Genomic DNA, 25,239 nt, shown 5'->3' on the forward strand with positions numbered 1-25,239 from the left:
GGTCTACAAATGTAAAAATTAGGACGAAAAATGTGACAAGGCATCACTGCTGTCTCAGAAAAAAGAAGTAGGCAATAAGGCTACATCAATGGTAGTAGTAGCAGCAGGGTAAAGTCTGACAAATCTTTTACCAGGAGACAGTTGCCACATCTCAAAAGTACCTTCCTCAACTATAAGTTCAGAAGTAAGCAGTGCTCTGTCTATGGCAAGAGTGAAAAAGACAAGACTTACTACTGGGCAATAAGTAGAGTCTCTTAGAGTTCGTTTCAGAAAGATAGTTTTAAGAAAATTTACAGCCAGGCGTGATGGCTCACGCCTGTAATCACAGCACTTTGGGAGGCGAAGGCGGGCGGATCACGAGGTCAGGAGTTCGAGACCAGCCTGGCCAACATAGTGAATGAAACCCCATCTCTACTAAAACTACAAAAATTAGCCCGGCATGGTGGCACACGCCTGTAGTCCCAGCCACTCAGGAGGCTAGGGCAGGAGAATTACTTGAACCTGGGAGGCGGAGGGCTTCAGAGCGAGACTCCGTCTCAAAAAAATTAAAAAATTACATTCATACACAGTAACTAAAATAGACATAAGCATAATCACTTTACTCACGTAAACACACATATACAAGATAATAGCTTATGAGCTACATAATTTCACACAGAAAATGCAACAAAGTAAAAACTATCCAATCACTCTTAATCTGAGGCTCTGATACTTTTCAAAATGAATGAGAGTAAAAAAGTTAATATACATATCATTTAAGTCTTCAAAGTACTTGACAACTATTATTTTACCATAATATTAAACATTTACTAGTTAAGTATTATTACTCCAATTTCTTAGAAAGGAAAAGCACAGAGAGGCAAAGTAAAAATAATTCCCACAAAGAACTATGCCACAAATAGTAGTATAGTCTGAACTAGGACTTAGGTTTTCAGGCTTCTGGCTCTATAAAACAATGACAAACTAAATCTTGGTAACTACTTGATAATAATGAGGCCATTCACTTCTCAAAAATTATTGGAAAATATATATTTAAAAGTATAGTGGCAAGCAAAGTTCCCACAAAACAAATTTAACACAGTACCAAGTGAAAGGAAGCTGAGGTTTTCAAATCCATGCATTACCAAGACTTTTAAAATATACTCACAAGACAAAGACATTATGATAGTACTTTCACATTATCTCATTTAATGCCCTCATCAACCCAGTAAAGTATGCATAGTTAACAGATAAGAAATTGGGTAAAATATTACGTTACCTGAAGTCAACACCTGAACTCATTAGTAGTTGTGTTGCTTATTATCTTACTACAACTGCCCTATCTCCCAATACCTTTCTGCCCTACTCTGTGCCCAATGATGCTGACCCCAACAGATACGCCTTCTGAGTTCCAGGGCTGTTCTGCCACTGACAGAAGGAGGCAGAGAAAGGCTGGATTATTTCTTCCTAGCTCCCTCCCTCCTCATGGCCACATTTTCTGGAAGAAGCTGCATCCCTCCACCGCCATGGTTGCTGTGAGGCACCCTCTTCACAGCTCTCACGAGGCTCCAAAAACACTATGTTTTTCCTGGCCCTTTGGGCTTCTCTGCTGCTAGTAAAAACATGCCTTATGGGTTCCCTTAATCCACGGCACCTCTGTAGTCCCTGCATTAAAGTCTCTTATAAGATCTGAGTTGGATTCTATTTTTATCTAGAACTCAGGTCTGAAACTCAGCATTTTTTTTTAACTCTAAAGTAGGCAGGTTAACACATTAACACACTGCCAAGGAGCTAGCTGGCGAGAATGTGGAGAAAAGGGAACCCTTGTACACTGTAGATGGGAATGTAAATTAGTATAACCACTGTGAAGAACAGTTTGGAGGTTCCTCAAAAAGCTAAAACTAGAGCTATCTTTTAATTCGGCAATCCCACTCCTAGGTACATACCCCAAAGAAAGGAAATCAATAATACTAAAGAGATACCTGCACTCCCATGTTTATTGCAGCACTATTCACATTAGCCAAGATTTGGAAGTAACCTAAGTGTCCATCAACAGATGAATGGATAAAGAAAATGTGGTACATATAAACAATCTAGTACTATTCAGCCATAAAAAGAAAATGAGATCCCGTCACTTGCAACAGCATGGATGGAACTAGAGGTCATCATGTTACGTAAAATAAGTGAGGCACAGAAAGGCAAACTTTGCATGTTCTCACTTATTTGTGGGAGCTAAAAATTAAAACAATTCAACTCATGGAGATAGAGAGTAGAAGGACGGTTACCAGAGGCTGGAGGGGTAGTGACATGGTGGAGGGTCGGGGGAGGGTTAATGGGCACAAAAAATACAAAGAATGAAGGTGACCTACTATTTGCTAGCACAATAGGCTGACTATAGTCACATTTTTTTTTCTTTCTTTTTTTTTTTTTTAGTCAGAGTCTCGCTCCAGCCCTGGCTGGAGTGCAGTGGTGCAATCTCGGCTCATTGCAGCCTTTGCCTCCCGGGTTCAAGAGATTATCCTGCCTCCTGGGTTCAAGCGATTCTCCTGCCTCAGCCTCCTGATAGCTGATACTACAGGCATGCCCGCACCATGCCTGGCTAGTATTTGTATTTTTAGTAGAGACGGGGTTTCACCATGTTAGCCAGGCTGGTCTCGAACTCCTGACCTCAGGTGATCTGCCTGCCTCGGCCTCCCAAAGTGCTGGGATTACAGGTGTGAACCACCACACCCGGCCAACAGTCAAAAATAATTTAAGTGTACATTTACAAAAAACCATAAGAGGATAGTTGGATTGTCTGTAACACAAAGGATAAATGCTTGTAACACAAAGGATAAAAAGATGCCCCATTTACCCTGACGTGACTAATATGCATGCATGCCTGTATCAAAATATCTCATGTAACCCATAAATATATACATCTACTATGCACCCACAAAATTTTTTTAAATTTTTATTTCGTGAATTTTTTTTAATTCAAAAAAAATAATAAATAGGCAGAGAATTTTTTTTTTTTTTTTGAAACAGGGTCTCACTGTCACCCAGGCTGGAGTGCAGAGATACTACCCACAGCTCACTGCAGCCTCGACTTCTTGGGCTAAAGCAATCCTCCACCTCAGCTTCCTGAGTAGCTGGGACAACAGGTGTGCGCCACCATGCCCAGCTAACTTTGTAGAGACAGGGTCTCACTCTGCTGCCCAAGCTGGTCTTGAACTCCTGGGCTCCAGGGATCCTCCTGCCTTGGCATCGCAAAGTGCTGGGATTACAGGCATGAGCCACCGTGCCTGGACACTGAAATTTTCCGTTCTTAGTTGACATTAATACAGTGTGGAGGGAGGTGTTTAGAAACATTCTAATTCTAGGACAAAAACAAAATGATGATTAGGTTTAGGATAAACTCAAACACAAATTCAACATCTACCTCCCTCTTTCAAAAACAAGTATGTGCTGAGGGTCAACTAAGGTTCAGTATTGAGGAAAGCATTTCATAAAAACCCACACTTTAATATCAATAAGCTTATAATTATACATAGAAATGAGAAGAAATGTTTGGCTAAATATGAAGTGATTGTAAGCTGGTTGTGAAATAACTTGGTTAACTTTAATATAGGAACCAAAAGTGTCATAACATGAAATACTCAGCCAAATTTTTAATTTCCTCTCCCTTCAGATTTTGTTGGAGCTCCAAACAAGTCTGATATACGTCATGTTTCTATCCCCTGATCAGATACTGACGAGTAGCAGAAAGGTAAGCAGCAGAAGAAAGCAAAGAGACTGTCATCTCATCAAAGGTAACAGCATAGAAGGTTTGGAAAGCAAACCTTCTTTTCTTAAATCAACTTTTCCTACACTGGCAAGATTCTGGTCATCAATTTCATTCAGACACGTAAACTATATTTAATTGAAATTTACAATCAGTGAATCTTATCTAAGAAAAGAGATACAAAGATAATAGGTAAAATCCCAACACAATTCATTCTTCTGAACTATTAATCTCTTTTAGACAGAATCTGAATAACAGAGATAAAGACTCAGAAAACTTTTGTTCTATATAAAGATATTTTGGGGCCGGGCGCAGTTGCACACGCCTGTAATCCCAGCACTTTGGGAGGCTGAGGTGGGCGGATCACGAGGTCAGGAGATCAAGACCATCCTGGCTAACATGGTGAAACCCCATCTCTACTGAAAAAACAAGCAATGGGGAAAGGATTCCCTATTTAATAAATGGTGCTGGGAAAACTGGCTAGCCATATGTAGAAAGCTGAAACTGGATCCCTTCCTTAAACCTTATACAAAAATTAATTCAAGATGGATTAAAGACTTAAACGTTATACCTAAAACCATAAAAACCCTAGAAGAAAACCTAGGCATTACCATTCAGGACATAGGCATGGGCGAGGACTTCATGTCTAATAAAACACCAAAAGCAATGGCAACAAAAGCCAAAATTGACAAATGGGATCTAATTAAACTAAAGAGCTTCTGCACAGCAAAAGAAACAACCATCAGAGTGAACAGGCAACCTACAAAATGGGAGAAAATTTTCGCAACCTACTCATCTGACAAAGGGCTAATATCCAGAATCTACAATGAACTCAAACAAATTTACAAGAAACAAACAAACAACCCCATCAAAAAGTGGGCAGAGGATACGAACAGACAATTCTCAAAAGAAGACATTTATGCAACCAGAAGACACATGAAAAAATGCTCATCATCACTGGCCATCAGAGAAATGCAAATCAAAACCACAATGAGATACCATCTCACACCAGTTAGAATGGCAATCATTGAAAAGTCAGGAAACAACAGGTGCTGGAGAGGATGTGGAGAAATAGGAACACTTTTACACTGTTGGTGGGACTGTAAACTAGTTCAACCATTGTGGAAGTCAGTGTGGCGATTCCTCAGGGATCTAGAATTAGAAATACCATTTGACCCAGCCATCCCATTACTGGGTATATACCCAAAGGACTATAAATCATGCTGCTATAAAGACACATGCACATGTATGTTTATTGCGGCACTATTCACAATAGCAAAGACTTGGAACCAACCCAAATGTCCAACAATGATAGACTGGATTAAGAAAATGTGGCACATATACACCATGGAATGCTATGCAGCCATAAAAAATGATGAGTTCATGTCCTTTGTAGGGACATGGATAAAACTGGAAATCATCATTCTCAGTAAACTATCACAAGGACAAAAAACCAAACACTGCATGTTCTCACTCATAAGTGGGAATTGAACAATGAGAACACATGGACACAGGAAGGGGAACATCACACTCTAGGGACTGTTGTGGGGTGGGGGGAGGGGGGAGGGATAGCATTAGGAGATATACCTAATGCTAAATGACGAGTTAATGGGTACAGCACACCAGCATGGCACATGTATACATATGTAACTAACCTGCACATTGTGCACATGTACCCTAAAACTTAAAGTATAATAATAATAATTAAAAAAAAGAAAAAAAGAAGAAAAAAGAAAAAAGAAATAGTGAAAAAAAAACAAAATTAGCCGGGCGTAGTGGCGGGCACCTGTGGTCCCAGCTATTCAGGAGGCTGAGGCAGGAGAATGGCATGAACCCGGGAGGCAGAGCTTGCAGTGAGCCGAGATTGTGCCGCTGCACTCCAGCCTGGGTGACAGAGCGAGACTCCGTCTCAAAAAAAAAAAAAAAAGATATTTTGGAAGCGACTTTTTATAGTATTTGATCACTTTATCAACTGAATTCTTCTACATACAACTTCCGTTCCTCTCCAACTCTTTTATTTCTCTACAAAAGTTCCTTCCTTAAACTATTTATTTCGTGTCTTAGTAAGTTTCCATTCTCTCAGATATTGTGATTTGCTAATAAATTCCAAAAATATATTTACTGTTTATAACAAACATGGTTTGGGAACCTAAAACTAAACAAATTTCAGTTTAGGCCATTTTTACTAATGATTAACATTTCAGCCATAAAACGTTATGAGAATAAGAGAGAAGTGCATCTTTAAAACTATATAATGAATTATGGCATGATAATGTTTTACTAAAAGAATTGAAATGGAGGTAGGTAGCAGGTCCAACCTCCTTGTTTAATAGATAATTTTTTTTTTTTAAGACAGGGTCTCTCACTTTTTCACACAGGCTGGAGTGCAGTGGCGCAAACAAGGCTCACTACAGCCTTGACCTCTGGGGTCAAGTGATCCTCCCACCTCCACCCCCCACAAGTAGCGGGGACTACAGGCGCGCACCACCACACTCGACTAATTTTTGTATGTTTTGTAGGGATAGGGGTTTCGCCATATTGTCCAGGCTGATCTCAAACTCCTGGACTCAAATGATCTGTCCACTTTGGCCTAGGGTTACAGGCATAAGCCACTGCACCCAGCCAAGATTTTTCTTTCTAAAAATGTTTTCCTAATATTCCTACACTGTTGTAGAAATTAATGAATACATATTACCTGTTTCTTGCTTGTGATGTTTTTAAGAGGCTACAGGACCTCTTTAAGAAGAGAACTTTCTATGTTTCTAACAGGTTTTCCCAAATACACACAACACAAAGTAGTACCAGAATAAAAACCCAGTATCCTGAAACCCAACTGGTTAGTGCTCGTTGTTAGACTATTTAGTGTTCCTTGGAGAGCACTGTATATTGTTCACTTGACTATTATCTCACAGTTTCTCCAGGAGTCTAGGTCTTCTGAAGATTATTTCTAATTAGCAAATACTGTGTCCTAAAAATTTTACTGTAATACTGATAATATCCAGTCCTCCACTGTTGAAAATAACACAGAGCAGCATCACTCAATGGAACTTTCTGGATGACAGAAATGTTCTATACATATGATGCCCAATACAGTAGCTGCTATCCACAACATCTTTGAGGCCAATGTTTCCACTCTGCTTATTTCTCATGCTAATAGCAGCTGTGTCCATTTCAAAAACTTATTAACCCCCCCAAAAAGGTATGAATATGACTCCCAAACTGAAAAGCACTATATAAAGTGATGATCCTGTGTATTTTGTCATGTAACGTTATTATAACAGCTCTATTAACTATATGTAACAGCACTGTGGTAGCCTCTTAAATTCATCTCCTTGTTTCAAATTTTCTTCCACTCTAATCTATATTACTAGACTCAAAATACTATTCTCACCAGTTCCTGAAATTATGACATGCAAAGCAAATATACCCTCCTGTAACATCTACTCCTTACCATTCTCTATTTTTAATTTCACTACTCTCCACTCATTTACCCAGGCTAGAAATCTAGTTTCCCAGTTCCCACACCACAACCTCTTAATTGTCTCATTTTACTGATTCTAACTCTATACTATTCCCTTATATACATACCCTCTGAATGTTTCTGATCGTTGTTGTAACAGAAAACTCCACAAAGTCAGCAGTTTAGAACAACACAAATTTATTTTCTTGCAGTTCTGCATGTCAGAAGTCCAAAATCAGTCTCAGTGAACTAAAACCAACATGTCACCAGAGCTTTGTTCCTTCTGGAGTCTCTTGGGAAAATGTTCCCTTGCCTTTTCCAGCTTCCACAGGCTGTCTACATTCCTTGGCTCAAAACCTTACATCACCTGGGCCTCTACTTTCATCATGACATTTTCTCTCTCCTATTCCTGTCATCACGTGAGTTCTCTGACTAGACCCTACAGCCTCTCTTTTATAAAAATTCTTGTGATTACACAGGACCCATCCAGATAACCCAGAATAACCCCGCCACATCAACATACTTAATTTAATCATATCTACAAAGTTCCTCTTAAAATGTAAGGTGTAACAGTCAGCGATTGCAAAGATTAGGGCATGGCACCTGGAGGGGGTGTGGTGTTGGGTGAGTATTATTCGGCCTACCACATCCTCCTCTTCCATTCTCGAGGACACTGTTCTACTTTAGACCTCATTACCACTTCCCTAGAGTACCATATCATCTTAAAAAAATAAGCAATCTCTTGGCCACGTGCAGTGGCTCAGACCTGTAATCCTAGCACTTTGGGAAGCCGAGATGGGCAGATCACCTGAGGGCAGAAGTTCGAGACCAACCTGACCAACATGGAGAAACCCTGTCTCTACTAAAAATACAAAATCAGACAGGTGCGGTGGCGCATGCCTGTAATCCCAGCCACTTGGGAGGCTGAGGCAGGAGAATCGCTTGAACCTGGGAGGCGGAGGTTGCGGTGAACCGAGATCATGCCATTGCACTCCAGCCTGGGCAACAAGAGCGAAAACTCTGTCTCAAAAAAAAAAAAAAAAAGAAAAAAAAGAAAAAAAAAATCTACATTACTAGTCTTTTTTACTTTATTACTAGTCTGTGTCTGCTCCATTTCTACAGACACCATAACCAAACTAATCCTCACTGTTCAGCGATTATTACATGTCCCAAATTCACTCATTTTCCTCCTCTTAGTAGCTATTCCAAACTTTCACAACTTTCATCAAGCTCACACAATCCCATTCCTAGTCTTCACATAGCATAGCTTTACTTATTGTTTCACAGAAAAAAACAAAGACTACCACGCATGTCTCTTGCCTGCAAATTTAATCTGTATTTCCTGTGCCTTCATCCACCGTACACTCCACCTCAATTAAGAAAGGAGGTGTTCCTCTTTCTATCTAAGGCTAACTCCCCTATAATGCATCAATCTCATACTCTCTAGAGCCTTACTTCTTACAGTGTAGTCCATAGACAGGCAGCATCAGCACCAATTGTGAGCTTGTCAGAAATGCTGTGTCTCAGACTCCAGCCCAGACCTACTGAACCACAATCTGCATTTTAACAAGATATCCATTAAAGTCTGAGATGCACTATGCTAGGCTACTCTATGACAATAGCTGGCTTATTCTATTAATTGTGATGTTAACCTTTGCTGTTCATTTGTTAATTCCCCTGAAGGAATAAATTACTCAAATCTCTAAGATCTTTAAAAACAGACAAGAAAACAAAACAAAGAGAAAATGATGGCATACTGATATTATCTTTATCTGTCCTTCCAGTTACGGCCAAAATCTCTTTTGTCCTTTCAATCCTCAAATCACTACAATCTGGCTTATACATACATCCTCTCTGCAACTGGTCACCTCTGAAGCAACCAATGACCTACCTTTCAAAAAAAGAAAAAGAAAAAAACATCACTGTCTGTGATAATGTTGGCTACAACCTTAAAAGTCTCTCTCTGCTCCAATTATTTGGAGCACTTCCTAGCTATTTCTACTACCTTTCGTCTTCATGATTTTCTTACTTCTATGGCTGTTTCCGCACCTTGAGGTTTTTCTTCCTTCCTATATTCATTCTCCCACAAGTTTAATTTATGCTATGTGTGGCTTAAATGATTACCTAAATGTTGTCAATTCGTCCCCCGTCACCCCCGCAAATCATCCTCTCTACTTCCAACTCTGTGACATGTATCTTCAACACAATACAGCTAAAACTATTAAGCTTCCTCTTCAAATCCACCCTCCTTCTCCTTAAATATACCCTATTCTGAGGCAGTGGCACCCTCTAAAACAGCAGAAACCTGGAAATTATTCTACATTCCACATGATCTCTTTTATCTCTTCTCACAGATCTATTTGGTTTCCAAGCTCCACCAATTCTACATCTCAAGCATCTCTCCATTTTTCCATGCTCTTTATCCCCATAGCTACTATTCCACATTAGGTACTACATCATCACACACTGGGCCCAGTGCAAGTCTCCTTACCAGGTTCCCACCTCGAGTCTCTACCCTTTCCAATTAACTCTGCACTTGAATAATCTTTCAGTTACCCCAAAGCCTTCGGCCCTGCTTGACTTGCATATAAAGTCCTTGTCCAGCCATCACAAAATATAGGAAGTGTCAGGCCTAGAATGTTTCTCTCATATTCCTGTCTTCACCTCCTTTATGTAGGAAACAAAAGGATACTTCGTATCTCAGCATAGTGTTTACCACCTTTATAAAGCCCTCTCTTATTACGCCAGTCAGCTAGAGCTGGTACTTGTCCTATGATCCCATCACAACTCTGTTTATATCTCAGAATAAAAATAATCAGATAATCTATCTTCCCCAACTAAACTGAGATATTCTATCCTCAAGCCTTGACTTCTATCATAAACCTGGCAGTGGTAGATGCTCAATAAATATTTACACAATTAAAGACACTGCTGATAGTATTCCTATTGAAAAGAATTCACAGCAGCCTAGTATCAAGGTACTGCATAATTTGTCTGGTCCTAACCTACCTTTGCTTATCAAGTACTAAATTTGCCCAATACTTCCATGCCTTTACATTCCCTCATACTGGCCTAGTAAGAATATCATCTTGCCCTCCATCTTCTATTCAAGGCTTATCCATCTCTCAAGGACTAGCATAAAGGACTTCATAAAGCCTTATGAAAAAAGAAGCCAAATCCAAACAAGAAGCACGGTCTCCATTCTATGAACTCCCATAGCATTTTATCTGCACCCTTCTTATGATAACTCTTAACTTCACATTTTAGATATCAACCACATTGTCTATCAGACTGCACCCTCTTTGAGGAGCAGAAACTGAGTCTAATTCATTGTTGTATCACTCCACAGCCCCTAGCATAATTCAGTGTTTTATTCACTGAATAAAACAAATACCGTACAGCAGTCCCCTCATCCTCAATTTCACTTTCCATGGTTTCTCTTATGCAAGGTACAGTATAATAAGATATGTTGAGAGAGACCCTACATTCACATAACTTTTATTTCAGGGTATTGTTATAATTGTTCTATTTTATTATTGTTGTTAATCTCTTACTGTGCCTAATTTATAAATTAAACTTTATCACAGGTATGTATGTATAGAAAAAAAACATAGTATATTTAGAGTGGAGTACTATTTTGGTGGTTTCAGGCAACCGCTGGGAGTATTAGAATATATGCCCCATGGAAAACTGGGGACATGACTGTATACCACACTAACCCTCACAGGTTCACATTTATAAGCATTTTTCATTTGATTTGCTCCTCATGTGCAACCAAGGTATAGAGAAAGCAGATGGGGGAACTAACAAGAGGCAGAGTCAATATTCAAACCCAAGTCTTTCACTTCAAAGCCAGGCACTATTTATTGCTACCACACTATCTCTTTCTCCTCCATTTGTTTCTGTGTGTGTGTGTGTGTGTGTGTGTGTGTGTGAGAGAGACAGAGAGAGAGAGAGAGAGAGAGAGAAACGGAATCTCGCTCTGTTGCCCAGGCTGGAGTGCAATGGCATGATCTCGGCTCACTGCAACCTCCGCCTCCCGGGTTCAAGTGATTCTCCTGCCTTAGCCTCCCAAGTAGCTGGGATTACGGCACCCACCACTACACCCAGCTAAATTTTGTATTTTTAGTAGAGACGGGGTTTCACCATGTTAGGCTGGTCTCAAACTCCTGACCTCAGGTGATCCGCCCATCTCGGCCTCCCAAAGTGCTGGGAGTACAGGTGTGAGCCTGTAATTCTTATCTATTTTGCATGGGTCAAGCTAAAGTCTCATCTCTATCACTTCCCTATTTGCTGATCACACAGTACTTGTTACAGGTTGGCTTGTATTTTATGTCTTTGTCTTTTAAAAACATAAATTGGATTATGCCATGTCCTTGCTTAAAAACTCTGCAGTGGCTTCCAACTGCATTTAAAATAAAAATAAAACTCTGTGTTGTGACTCACAAGGCCTAAACCGCCTTCCATCTTTATTATACCCTTCTTTATTTACCAGACTCCAGCCATGCTGGTCTCCTTTCTGCTTTTGCAGAAGGTCAAGCTTCTTCTTGACTTGGTGCCTAAGCATGCATCATTTTCTTTTCCTGGGATGCTTAGATCATCACATGGCTGGCTCTTTCTCATCATTTCAACATTAATGCATACATTATTCATTATAAAACACTGTTCAAATGTTTCTGTACGCATGGTATATGAGAAACCAATGTGGCAATCATTACACACATACTACAAAATAGGAGATTTCCTTTTTTCATGGCCCCTAGAATAGTAATGAATACTTATATTAATATATGCTCACATATAGGGGTCAAACAAGGTATTTGAGGGGTTTTTTTTGTTTGTTTTGCTTTGAGACAGGGTCTCACTCTGTTGCCCAGGCTGGAGTGCAGTGGTGCAATCTTGGCTCACTGCAGCCTCAACCTCCCAGGCTCAAAGCGATTCTCCTGCCTCAGCCCCTCAAGTAGATGGGACAAGTGCACACCACCAGGCCCGGCAAATTTTTGTATTTTCTGTAGAGACAAGTTTTTGCCATGTTGCCCAGGCTAATCTCAAACTCTTGGGTTCAAGTGACCCTCCTGCCTCGGCCTCCCAAAGTGCTGGGATAACAGATGTGAGCCACCATGCCCAACCCAGAATTTTTTTTACACCAGAACTTAAGACTTTGAGAGAAACAAAGTCTTTTTTTTTCCTGACTTCTGCAATGACTTGGAATCAAAGTCATTATTTTTATTAAAAAATAAAACTAGCCATTTATGACGAATCTGCAGCTAATTACTTTGCGAATAAAGACTAAATGAGGAACAAGACAAGAAAGTCCCTTCTCATCCCTCTGTTCAACATTGTATTTGAGGTTCTAGCCATTGTAATTAGTCAAGGATAAGAAATAAAAGGAATTCCAGCTGGGCACTGTGGCTCACGCCTGTAATCCCAGTACTTTGGGAGGTCAAGGTGGGTGGATCACCTGAGGTCAGGAGTTTGAGACCAGCCTGGCCAACATGGCAAAACCCTGTTTCTACTAAAAATACAAAAATTAGCCAGCCATGGTGGCACTCACCTGTAATCCCAGCTACATAGGAGGCTGAGGGAGGAGAATCACTTGAACCCAGGAGGCAGAGTTGCAGTGAGCCAAGACCGTGCCACTGCACTCCAGCCTGGGCGACACAGCAAGACTTCATCTCAAAAAAGAAAAAAAGAAAACAATCCCATTGCAATAGCCTTTAAAAGGATGAAATACCTAAAAATTTAATTTAAAAAGTGCAAGGCTTATACCCTGAAAACTACAAAACACACTAAAAAATATTAAGGAAAATCTAAATAAAAGGAAAGACATCCCGTGTTCACGTATTAGATGACTTAAATTGTTAAAAGGTAATACTCCCTGGCCAGGCGCGCTGGCTCATGCCTATGATCCCAACACCTTGGGAGGCCAAGGCAGGAGGAGCACTTGAGCCTAGGAGTTCAAGACCACCCTGAGTAACATAGTGAAACCCTGTCTCAAAAAGAAAAAAAAAAACAATTAACAAGATAATACTCCCCAAATTAATCTAAAAAGTCAATGTATTGCAGTTCTGTAGTGATGAAACAAAAAATTTTTAAAATCAATGTACTCCCTATCAAAATCCTAGCTGCTTTTTTGAACTAACTGGCAAGCTGATTCTAAAATTCATTTGAAAATGCCAAGAACCCAAACAGTCAAAACAATCTTAAAAAAGACCTAAGTTGGAAGATTCACACTTCCTGATTTCAAAAATTACTGCAAAATCAGAGTAAGCAAGACTGTGTGGTACTGGCATACGGACGGATACATAAATCAATGGCATATAATTCAGAGTACATAAATAAATCCTAACATTTGTGATCAGTTGATTTTCAACAAGGGTGCTAAGAAAATTCAATGGAAAAGGAATACTCTTTTCAACAAATGGTGCTGGGACAACTGTATATCCACACACAAAAGAATGAAGCTAGACCTCTTCCTTTCACCATACAAAAAACTAACTGAAAATGGATCAAAGTAGGAGCTATAACTATAAAATTTTTAGAAGAAAATGCAGAAAATCTTTGTGAACATAGATTAGGCAAAGCCTTCTTAGATTTGAGACCAAAAAACACAAGCAATAAATAATAAATTGGACTCCATCAAAATAAAATACTTCTGTGCTTTAACAGACACCATCAACAAAGTGATAGAATGAAAGAAAATATTTGTAAATCATGTATCTGATAAAGGACTTACATCTAGAATAGACAGTATAAAAAACTCTTAAGATCCTATAATAAGACGACAGCCCAATTTAAAAATGGGCAAAGAAGGCCAGGCATGGTGTCTCATGCCCATAATCCCAGCATTTGGGGAGGCCAAGGTGGGAGGACTGCTTGAGCTTGAGTTTGAGACCAGACTGGGCAGCACGGCGAAACCTCATCTATACAAAAATACGAAAAAATTAGCCAGGTGTGGTGGCGTGTACCTGTGGTCCCAGCTGCTCAGGAGGCTAAGATAGGGAAATTGTTTGAGCCCCAGAGATGGAGGCTGCAGTGAGCCAAAATTGTGCCACTGCACTCTAGCCTGGGCAACAGAGTGAGACCCTGTCTCAAAAAAAAGAGGGGGTAGTGGGGGTGGACGAGAGATTCATGTAGACATTTCTCAAAAAAAGATTTTGGCCATTTCTCAAATGGTCAAAAACACATGAAAAGATGCTCAACTTTATTTGTCATTAGAGAAATGCAAATCTAAACCAAAATGTGATCCCACTGCAAATACCAAGATGGCTACAATCAAAAAGACAACTCTTGTTGAGGATGTGAAGAAACTGGAACCCTCATATGTTGCTGATATGAATATAAAAATGATGCAGCTACTTTAAAAAACAGCTTGACAGCTCTTTAAAATCTTAAACATAGAATTATCATATGACCCAGCAATTCTACTCCTAGATATATGCTCAAGAGAAAAACAAATGCTCATGCAAAAACTTGTACACAAATGTTCATAGCAGCATTAAAAAAATAGCCAAAAAGTTAACCCAAAGGTCCATGACTAATGATAAAATGTGGCATAACCATACAACGGGATATTTGGCCAATAAAAGGAATATTGATCCATATACTACAACACAGATAAACCTTGAAAACATTATGCTTTAGTGAAAGAATCCAGCCATAAAAGATCATACATTATATGATTCCACTGAAATGAAATATCCAGCATAGGAAAATCTATAAAGACAGAAAGAAATCACCAACCGTTGGTTGCCAAAACTGTGGAATGTGGGAATGGGGAGTGACTGCTAAATAGCCATGGAGTTTCTCTCTGGAGTGACTGAAATATTCTCAAATTAGTGGTTACACAAAGCTATGAAGAGACTAAAGACTAATAAATTATAGTTTAAAACAGTAACTGTACAGTATGTGAAATACATTTCAATAAACATCTTATTTTTAAAACTAGAAAAGATAACATAAAACTGAAATGTTTTGTGTTTATTCTAAAAATACACTTCCTTTATGGTCCTCATGCCATATTAAAAGTAACGACAACAACAACAAAAAGACACGTGGCTGACTTTTTGCAGATTTGCTCAAGCAAACATGTTCTAGTCCACTGAGCATAAATTCTGTGTTTGTCTTCATGTTTCCCTGAACCATGCCTTGATATGTATTTTTGAAGACAGAAAATGAAAAGCAGGTGAGAAGAGTAGAAGGGAGCTCAGTACTTGACATGCACAAAAGCACATACTTTGATTAGTCTCTCTGTAGCCATCAAGAATTTGTTCAAAGTGTATTACCAGACCTTATTAATATCAACAGAATTTTTTTAACCGTGTGGGGCTGGACCTTTCTTTGGTTTTTTTTGTTTGTTTTTCATTTTTTGTTTTTTTGAGATGGAGTCTTGCTCTGTTGCCCAGGCAGTGGTGCAATCTCAGCTCATTGCAAGTTCCACCTCCCAGGTTCAAGTGATTCTTCTGCCTCAGCCTCCCAAGTAGCTGGGACTATAGGCGCCCGCCACCACGTCCGGCTAATTTTTGTATTTTTAGTAAAGACAGAGTTTCACCATATTGGCCAGCCTGGTCTCGAACTCCTGACCTCGTGATCTGCCTGCCTTGGCCTCCCAAAGTGCTGCGATTACAGGCGTGAGCCACCACGCCCAGCCTGGACCTCTTTTTTTTTTTAATCCAAAGCAATTTATGCTGAAGGAATAGTTTGCTAGAAAATACAAGGTGTTTTTTTTGTTTGTTTTTTGTTTTGTTTTTTTGAGATCGAGTCTTACTCTGTTGCCCAGGCTGGAGTGTAGTGGCAAGATCTTGGCTCATGGCAACCTCCGCCTCCTGGGTTCAAGCGATTCTCCTACTTCAGCCTTCCGAGTAGCTGGGATTACAGGTGCACATCACCACACCCAGCTAGTTTTTGTACCCTTAGTAGAGATGGGGTTTTGTCATGTTGGCCAGGCTAGTCTTGAACTCCTGGCCTCAGTTGATCTGCTGCCCTAGCCTCCCAAACTGCTGGGATTACAGGCATGAGCCACCACACCCAGCCCTAGAAAATAAAATTATAAAACAAGACAGGCAATTTAATCTCACTTGCTAGGTACCTACTATCAAATGCTGTACTAGGTGCTTAAGAACCACAAATATTTAAAAAGTCACAGGACTTGAAATCCAATGGTTGAAGCAAAACCAAAATATTACAGAAATTTATCAGCCAGAAATGCAACAAGTCAAAATATTAAGGAAAAAATTTCAGTTTAGGATTCCACACCCAGTAAAACGATCTTTCAAAATGGAGACTTTATCAGACATAGAAAAAGCAGACCTACATAATAAAAAATGTTCAAAGCCATTCCTCCAGCCAGAGGAAAATGATACTACATGGAAAGTTGGATCTGTAAAAAGGAAAAGCATTTGAAAAGGTAAATATTTGAGTAAATATAAGTGCCTCTTCTCATTTTAAATTTTATGTCTGTATTTAACACACATACACCATGCAAACAGACATAAAACAGATGACAACAGGCCAGGCGCAGTGGCTCATGCCTGTAATCCCAGCACTTTGGGAGGCTGAAGTGGGTGGATCACTTGAGGTCAGGAGTTCAAGACCAGCCTGGCCAACAGGGTGAAATCCCAGCTCTACTAAAAATACAAAAATTAGCTGGGCGTGGTGGCACATGCCTGTAATCCCAGCTACTGGGGAGGCTGAGGCAAGAGAATTGCTTGAACCTGGGAGGCGGAGGTTGCAGTGAGCCAAGATCATGCCATTGCACTCCAGTCTAGACGAAGAAGTAAGACTCCGTCTCAAAAAAAAAAAAAAAAAAAAAAAGATGACAACAGTACAAAAGACAAGATGAAAATGTTAAGTATGCTATCATAATGTTAACATTATACATAAAAGTAGACTGAGAAACATGCACATTATAAGCCTAAGGAGAAAATATCTGTTACTGTGGGTTAGGCAAAAATTTTTTTGGACATAAAATGCGTAAATCTGGCCGAACACAGTGGGTGGCTCACGCCTGTAATCCCAGCACTTTGGGAGGCAGAAGCAGGTTGAGGTCAGGAGTTTGAGACCAGCCTGGCCAACATGGTGAAACCCTGTCTCTACTAAAAATACAAAATTTAGCTGGGCGTGATGGCACACGCCTATAATCCCAGCTACTCAGGAGGCTGAGACACGAGAATCGCTTGAACCCAGGAGGCGGAGGTTGCAGTGAGCTGAGAACATGCCTGGGCGACAGAGCGAGACACGCTGTCTCAAAGAAAAAAAAAAAAAAAGCATAAATCAGACAAATGCTAAACTGGTTTTTCATTAAAATTTAAAACGTTTGCTCTTGGAAATTACTGTTAGGGAAAGTGAGCCACAGACTGAGGAAAAAACGTTTGCAAAACATTTATTTGTATCTAGCATATACACAGAATTCTTACAACTTTAGTAAGACAACAACCCAATTCATGAAGAATGAACATTTTGAGACACTTAGCAAAAAATAGGAAGGGCAAATAAACATATGGAAGTATACTCAACATTACTTATCATTAGGGAATTGCAAATAAAACCACAATGAGATACCAATACACATCCACTAGAATGGCTAAAATCAAAGACTGACAAAAAAAAAATAAGTCTTATTGAGGAGGTGAGGCATCTGGAATCCCATACTCTACTGACTGGAATGCAAATGGCAAAGACATTTTGAAAAACACCATGGGACTGTAGAAGTCAAGCATTCGCTTCCCATACAACAACACAGCAAACCCTCTCCTAACTTATTCAAGAGAAACAAAAACAAAAGACCTGTATTCAAATGTTCAGTAGCTTTGCTCATAACAGCCAAAAACTGGAAACAACTCAAATGCCTATCAACTGGGTAAACTGGATGTAATAAGTACTCACAAAGTGATCTCAGTTCTAAAGGTATTTTTAAAAATCACTTCTGAACGAGATTAATGAAGACTTCATAGATAAAAATAACACCTTAGGCTAGGTGCCGTAGCTCATAACTGTAATCCCAGCACTTTGGGAGGCTGAGGCAGGTGGATCACCTGAGGTGAGGAGTTCGAAACCAGCTGGCCAACATGGTGAAACCCTGTCTCTACTAAAAATACAAAAACAACTAGCCAGGCGTGGTGGTGTGTGCCTGTAATCCCAACTACTTGGGAGGCTGAGACAGGGGAATCGCTTGAACCTGGGAGGTAGAGGTTGCAGTTAGCTGAGATCACATCACTGCACTCCAGCCACAGAGTGAGGCTCCATCTCAAAACAAACAAACAAACAAAAAAACCCACCTGAACTAAGGTTGAAAGAATGAGCAAGCCAGACTGGCAAACTGAAGGAAGGATACAAACTAAGATATAAGAAAATAGTAAACAGTCCAGTTTGTATTGTGATCAGGATATACGGTAAGAAGTAAGAGTAGTTTGGTTCAGTCTGTGTTGGGGGTCTTAAATGCCCCATTCAAGACTCTGATTCAGTGGAATACTCAAACCCTGAAAAGATCCCAAATGGCCAAAGCAATCCTGAGCAAAAAAGAACAAGGCTGGAGGTATCACACTACCTGACTTCAAAGTTTATTCCAAAGCTATGTTAATCAAAAGAGTATGGTACTGGCATACAAACAGAGACATTAACTGAAGGAACACAATAGAGAACCCAGAAATAAACCCATTTATAGTCAACTGATTTTTGGCAAAGTAGCCAAGAGCATACAGCAAGAAAAGGACAGCCTCTTCAATAAATGGTGATGGGAGTGAGGCACAGTGGTGTATGTCTGTAGACCCAGCTACTGCAGAGGCTAGGCGGGAGGACTGCTTGAACCTAGGAGTTCCAAGACCAGCCTTGGCAACACAGCAAGACCCTGTGTCTTAAAAATAAACAGGGGTGGGAAAACTGGATATCAACATGGAGAATAATGAAAATAGACTCTCATCTCACACCTTATACAGCAGAAAGGAGAAGAAAAGCTCCATGACATTAGTTTGGGCAAAGGTTTCGTGGTTATAAACCCAAAAGTACAGGGAACAAAAGCAAAAATAAACAAAGGGATGGAATCAAATTAAAAAGCCTCTGCAAAGCAAAGGAAACAATTAATGAAGTAAAGTGACAACCTGTGGATAAGGAGAAAATACCTACAAACCACATATCTGATAACGCATTAATATTCAAAATATATTAGCAACTCAAATCAACAGAAAGAAAATAAATAACCCAATTTCAAAAATGGGCAAAGGACCTAAATAGACATTCCTCAAAAGAGGGAATACAGTTGGATTTGGTGATTAGTGCTTGAATCCCAGCTACTTGGGAGGCTGAAGTGGGTGAGGTGGGAAGACTCCTTGAGCCCAGGAGTTTGAGACCAGCCTGGGCAACATAGCAAGATCCCATCTCAATTTTTTTTTTTAAAAAGGACATACAAATGGCCAACAGATACATGAAAAAATGCTCATCATCATCAATAATCACCAAGGAAATGCAAACTAAAACCACTATGAGATACCACCTCCCACCTGTTAGAATGGCTAGCATCAAAAAAATGAAAGATAACAAGTGTTGGCAAGGGTATACAGAAAAGGAGACCCTTGTGCACTGCTGGTATGAATGTAAATTACTATAGCCATCATGGATAATGGTATGGAGGTTCCTCAAAAAAGTAAAAACAAGATTACCACATGATCCCACTTCTGGGTATATACCCAAAGGAACTGAAATCAGTATGCTTAGGAGATGTCTCCACTCCCATGTTCATTGCAGCATTATTCACAATAGCTCAGATATGGAAGCAACCTAGGTGTCCATCGTTAGATGAACGGATTTTTTTTTTTAATGTGGTTCAGGTTTGTTTTTTGTTTTATTTTGTTTTTGAGACAGGGTCTCACTCTGTTGCCCAGGCTGGAGTGCAGTGGCGTGGCGCGATCTCAGCTTACTGTAGCCTTTACCTCCAGGGCTCATGCAATTCTCCCAGTTCTGCCTCACAAGTAGCTGGAACTACAGGTACATGCCACCATGCTGGGCTAATTTTTCTGTATTTGTAGAGAAGAGATTTCACCACGTTGCCAGGGCTAGTCTCAAACTCCTGAGCTCAAGCGATCTGCCCACCTCAGGCTCCCAAAGTACTGGGATTACAGGCGTGTGCCACTGCACTCGGCTTAGCTTTAAAAAGAAGTAAATTGTGGTTCTCCCAGCACGCAGCTGGAGATCTGAGAACAGACAGCCTGCCTCCTCAAGTGGGTCCCTGAACCCCGAGTAGCCTAACTGGGAGGCACCCCCGAGTAGGGGCAGACTGACACCTCACACGGCCGGGTACTCCTCTGAGACAAAACTTACAGAGGAACAATCAGGCAGCAACATTTGCTGTTCAACAATATCCGCTGGTCTGCAGCCTCCGCTGCTGATACCCAGGCAAACAGGGTCTGGAGTGGACCTCCAGCAAACTCCAACGGACCTGCAGCTGAGGGTCCTGACTGTTAGAAGGAAAGCTAACAAGCAGAAAGGACATCCATACCAAAACCCCGTCTGTACATCACCATCATCAAAGACCAAAGGTAGATAAAACCACAAAGATGGGGAAAAACAGAGCGGAAAAACTGAAAAATCTAAAAATCAGAGCGCCTCTCCTCCTCCAAAGGAACGCAGCTCCTCACCAGCAACGGAACAAAGCTGGACAGAGAATGACTTCGACGAGTTCAGAGAAGAAGGCTTCATTCAGACAATCAAACTACTCCGAGCTAAAGGAGGAAATTCGAACCCATGGCAAAGAAGTTAAAAACCTTGAAAAAAAATTAGATGAATGGGTAACTAGAATAACCAACGCACAGAAGTCCTTAAAGGACCTGATGGAGCTGAAAACCAAGGCACAAGAACTACGTGATGAATGCACAAGCCTCAGTAGCTGATTCGATCAACTGGAAGAAAGGGTATCAGTGATGGAAGATGAAATGAAGCGAAAAGAGAAGTTTAGAGAAAAAAGAATAAAAAGAAACGAACAAAGCCTCCAAGAAATATGGAACCATGTGAAAAGACCAAATCTACATCTAATTGGTGTACCTGAAAGTGACAGGGAGAATGGAACCAAGTTGGAAAACACTCTGCAGGATATTATCCAGGAGAACTTCCCTAATCTAGCAAGGCAGGCCAACATTCAGATTCAGGAAATGCAGAGAATGCCACAAAGATGCTCCTCGAGAAGAGCTACTCCAAGACACGTAATTGTCAGATTCACCAAAGTTGAAATGAAGGAAAAAATGTTAAGGGCAGCCAGAGAGAAAGGTTGGGTTACCCACAAAGGGAAGCCCATCAGACTAACAGCTGATCTCTCAGCAGAAACTCTACAAGCCAGAAGAGAGTGGGGGCCAATATTCAACATTCTTAAAGAAAAGAATTTTCAACCCAGAATTTCATATCCAGCCAAACTAAGCTTCATAAGTGAAGGAGAAATAAAATCCTTAACAGACAAGCAAATGCTGAGAGATTTTGTCACCACCAGGCCTGCCCTACAAGAGCTCCTGAAGGAAGCACTAAACATGGAAAGGAACAACTGGTACGAGCCACTGCAAAAACATACCAAATTGTAAAGACCATTGAGGCTAGGAAGAAACTGCATCAACTAATGAGCAAAATAACCAGCTAACATCATAATGACAGGATCAAATTCACACACAACAATATTAACCTTAAATGTAAATGGGCTAAATGCTCCAATTAAAAGACACAGACTGGCAAATTGGATAAAGAGTCAAGACCCATCAGCGTGCTGTATTCAGGAAACCCATCTCACGTGCAGAGACACACATAGGCTCAAAATAAAGGGATGGAGGAAGATCTACCAAGCAAATGGAAAACAAAAAAAGGCAGTGGTTGCAATCCTAGTCTCGGATAAAACAGACTTTAAGCCAACAAAGATCAAAAGAAACAAAGAAGGCCATTACATAATGGTAAAGGGATCAATTCAACAAGAAGAGCTAACTATCCTAAATATATATGCACCCAATACAGGAGGACCCAGATTTATAAAGCAAGTCCTTAAGAGACCTACAAAGAGAGACTCCCACACAAAAATAATGGGAGACTTTAACACCCCACTGTCAACATTAGACAGATCAACGAGACAGAAAGTTAACAAGGATATCCAGGAATTGAACTCAGCTCTGCACCAAGCTAACCTAATAGACATCTACAGAACTCTCCACCCCAAATCAACAGAATATACGTTCTTTTCAGCACCACACCACACCTATTCCAAAATTGACCACATACTTGGAAGTAAAGCTCTCCTCAGCAAATGTAAAAGAACAGAAATTATAACAAACTGTCTCTCAGACCACAGTGCAATCAAACTAGAACTCAGGATTAAGAAACTCACTCCAAACCGCTCAACTACATGGAAACTGAACAACCTGCTGCTGAATGACCACTGGATACATAACGAAATGAGAGCAGAAATAAAGATGTTCTTTGAAACCAACGAGAACAAAGACACAACATACCAGAATCTCTGGGACACATTCAAAGCAGTGTGTAGAGGAAAATTTATAAGCACTAAAGCCCACAAGAGAAAGCAGGAAAGATCTAAAATTGACACCCTAACATTACAATTGAACTAGAGAAGCAAGAGCAAACACATTCAAAAGCTAGCAGAAGGCAAGAAATAACTAAGATCAGAGCAGAACTGAAGGAAATAGAGACACAAAAATCCCTTCAAAAAAAAAAAAATCAATGAATCCAGGAGCTGGTTTTTTTAAAAGATCAACAAAATTGACAGACGGCTAGCAAGACTAATAAAGAAAAAAGAGAGAAGAATCAAATAGATGCAATAAAAAATGATAAAGGGGATATCACCACTGATCCCACAGAAATACAAACTACCATCAGGAAATACTATAAACACCTCTACGCAAATAAAGTAGAAAATCTAGAAGAAATGGATAAATTCCTGGACACATACACCCTCCCAAGACTAAACCAGGAAGAAGTTGAATATCTGAATAGACCAATAACAGGCTCTGAAATTGAGGCAATAATTAATAGCTTACCAACCAAAAAAAGTCCAGGACCACATGGATTCACAGCTGAATTCTACCAGAGGTACAAGGAGGAGCTGGTACCATTCCTTCTGAAAGTATTCCAATCAATAGAAAAAGAGGGAATCCTCCCTAACTCATTTTATGAGGCCAGCATCATCCTGATACCAAAGCCAGGCAGAGACACAACAAAAAATAGAATTTTAGACCAATATCCCTGATGAACATCGATACAAAGATCCTCAATAAAATACTGGCAAACCAAATCCAGCAGTACATCAAAAAGCTTATCCACCATGATCAAGTGTGCTTCATCCCTGGGATGCAAAGCTGGTTCAACATACGCAAATCAATAAACGTAATCCAGCATATAAACGGCACCAATGACAAAAACCATATGATTATCACAATAGATGCAGAAAAGGCCTTTGACAAAATTCAACAATGCTTCATGCTAAAATCTCACAATAAATTAGGTATTGATGGGACGTATCTCAAAATAATAAGAGCTATGACAAACCCACAGCCAATATCATACCGAATGGGCAAAAACTGGAAGCATTCCCTTTGAAAAGTGGCACAAGACAGGGATGCCCTCTCTCACCACTACTATTCAACATAGTGTTGGAAGTTCTGGCCAGGGCAATCAGGCAGGAGAAGGAAATAAAGGGTATTCAATTAGGAAAAGAGAAAGTCAAATTGTCCCTGTTTGCAGATGACATGATTGTATATCTAGAAAACCCCATCGTCGCAGCCCCAAATCTCCTTAAGCTGATAGGCAACTTCAGCAAAGTCTCAGGATACAAAATCAATGTACAAAAATCACAAGCATTCTTATACACCAATAACAGACAAACAGAGAGCCAAATCATGAGTGAACTCCCATTCACAATTGCTTTAAAGAAAGTAAAATACCCAGGAATCCAACTTACAAGGGATGTGAAGGACCTCTTCAAGGAGAACTACAAACTACTGCTCAATGAAATAAAAGAGGACACAAACAAATGGAAGAACATTCCATGCTCATGGGTAGGAAGAATCAATATCATGAAAATGGCCATACTGCCCAAGGTAATTCATAGATTCAATGCCATCCCCATCAAGCTACCAATGACTTTCTTCACAGAATTGGAAAAAACTACTTTAAAGTTCATATGGAACCAAAAAAGAGCCCACACTGCCAAGTCAATCCTAAGCCAAAAGGACAAAGCTGGAGGCATCACGCTACCTGACTTTGAACTATACTACAAGGCTACAGTAACGAAAACAGCATGGTACTGGTACTAAAACAGAGATATAGACCAATGGAACAGAACAGAGCCCTCAGAAGTAATGCCGCATATCTACAACCATCTGATCTTTGACAAACCTGACAAAAACAAGAAATGGGGAAAGGATTCCCTATTTAATAAATGGTGCTGGGAAAACTAGCTAGCATTATGTAGAAAGCTGAAACTGGATTCCTTCCTTACACCTTATACAAAAATTAATTCAAGATGGATTAGAGACTTAAATGTTAGACCTAAAAGCCTAGAAGAAAACCTAGGCAATACCATTCAGGACATAGGCATGGGCAAGGACTTCATGTCTAAAACACCAAAAGCAATGGCAACAAAAGTCAAAATTGACGAACGGGATCTAATTAAACTAAACAGCTTCCACACAGCAAAAGAAACTACCATCAGAGTGAACAGGCAACCTACAAAATGGGAGAAAATTTCTGCAATCTACTCAAGTGACAAAGGGCTAATATTCAGAATCTACAATGAACTTAAACAAATTTACAAGAAAAAAACAACCCCATCAAAAAGTGGGCGAAGGATATGAACAGACACTTCTCGAAAGAAAACATTTATGCAGCCAAAAGACACATGAAAAGACGCTCATCATCACTGGTCATCAGAGAAATGCAAATCAAAACCACAATGAGATACCATCTCACACCAGTTAGAATGGTGATCATTAAAAAGTCAGGAAACAACAGGTGCTGGAGAGGATGTGGAGAAATAGGAACACTTTTACACTGTTGGTGG

The 25,239-nt window shown here is 40.0% G+C and overlaps 1 protein-coding gene across 2 annotated transcripts in view; it reads right to left on the reverse strand.

Moving 5' to 3' along the window:
- Positions 1-25,239, reverse strand: part of CDK13 (cyclin dependent kinase 13) — a 147,545-nt gene that overhangs the window by 109,864 nt on the left and 12,442 nt on the right. The gene's annotated exons all lie outside the window — the stretch shown is intronic.

This window comes from Pan troglodytes, chromosome 6 (genome assembly GCF_028858775.2).
Source record: "Pan troglodytes isolate AG18354 chromosome 6, NHGRI_mPanTro3-v2.0_pri, whole genome shotgun sequence".
Lineage (NCBI taxonomy): Eukaryota > Metazoa > Chordata > Mammalia > Primates > Hominidae > Pan > Pan troglodytes.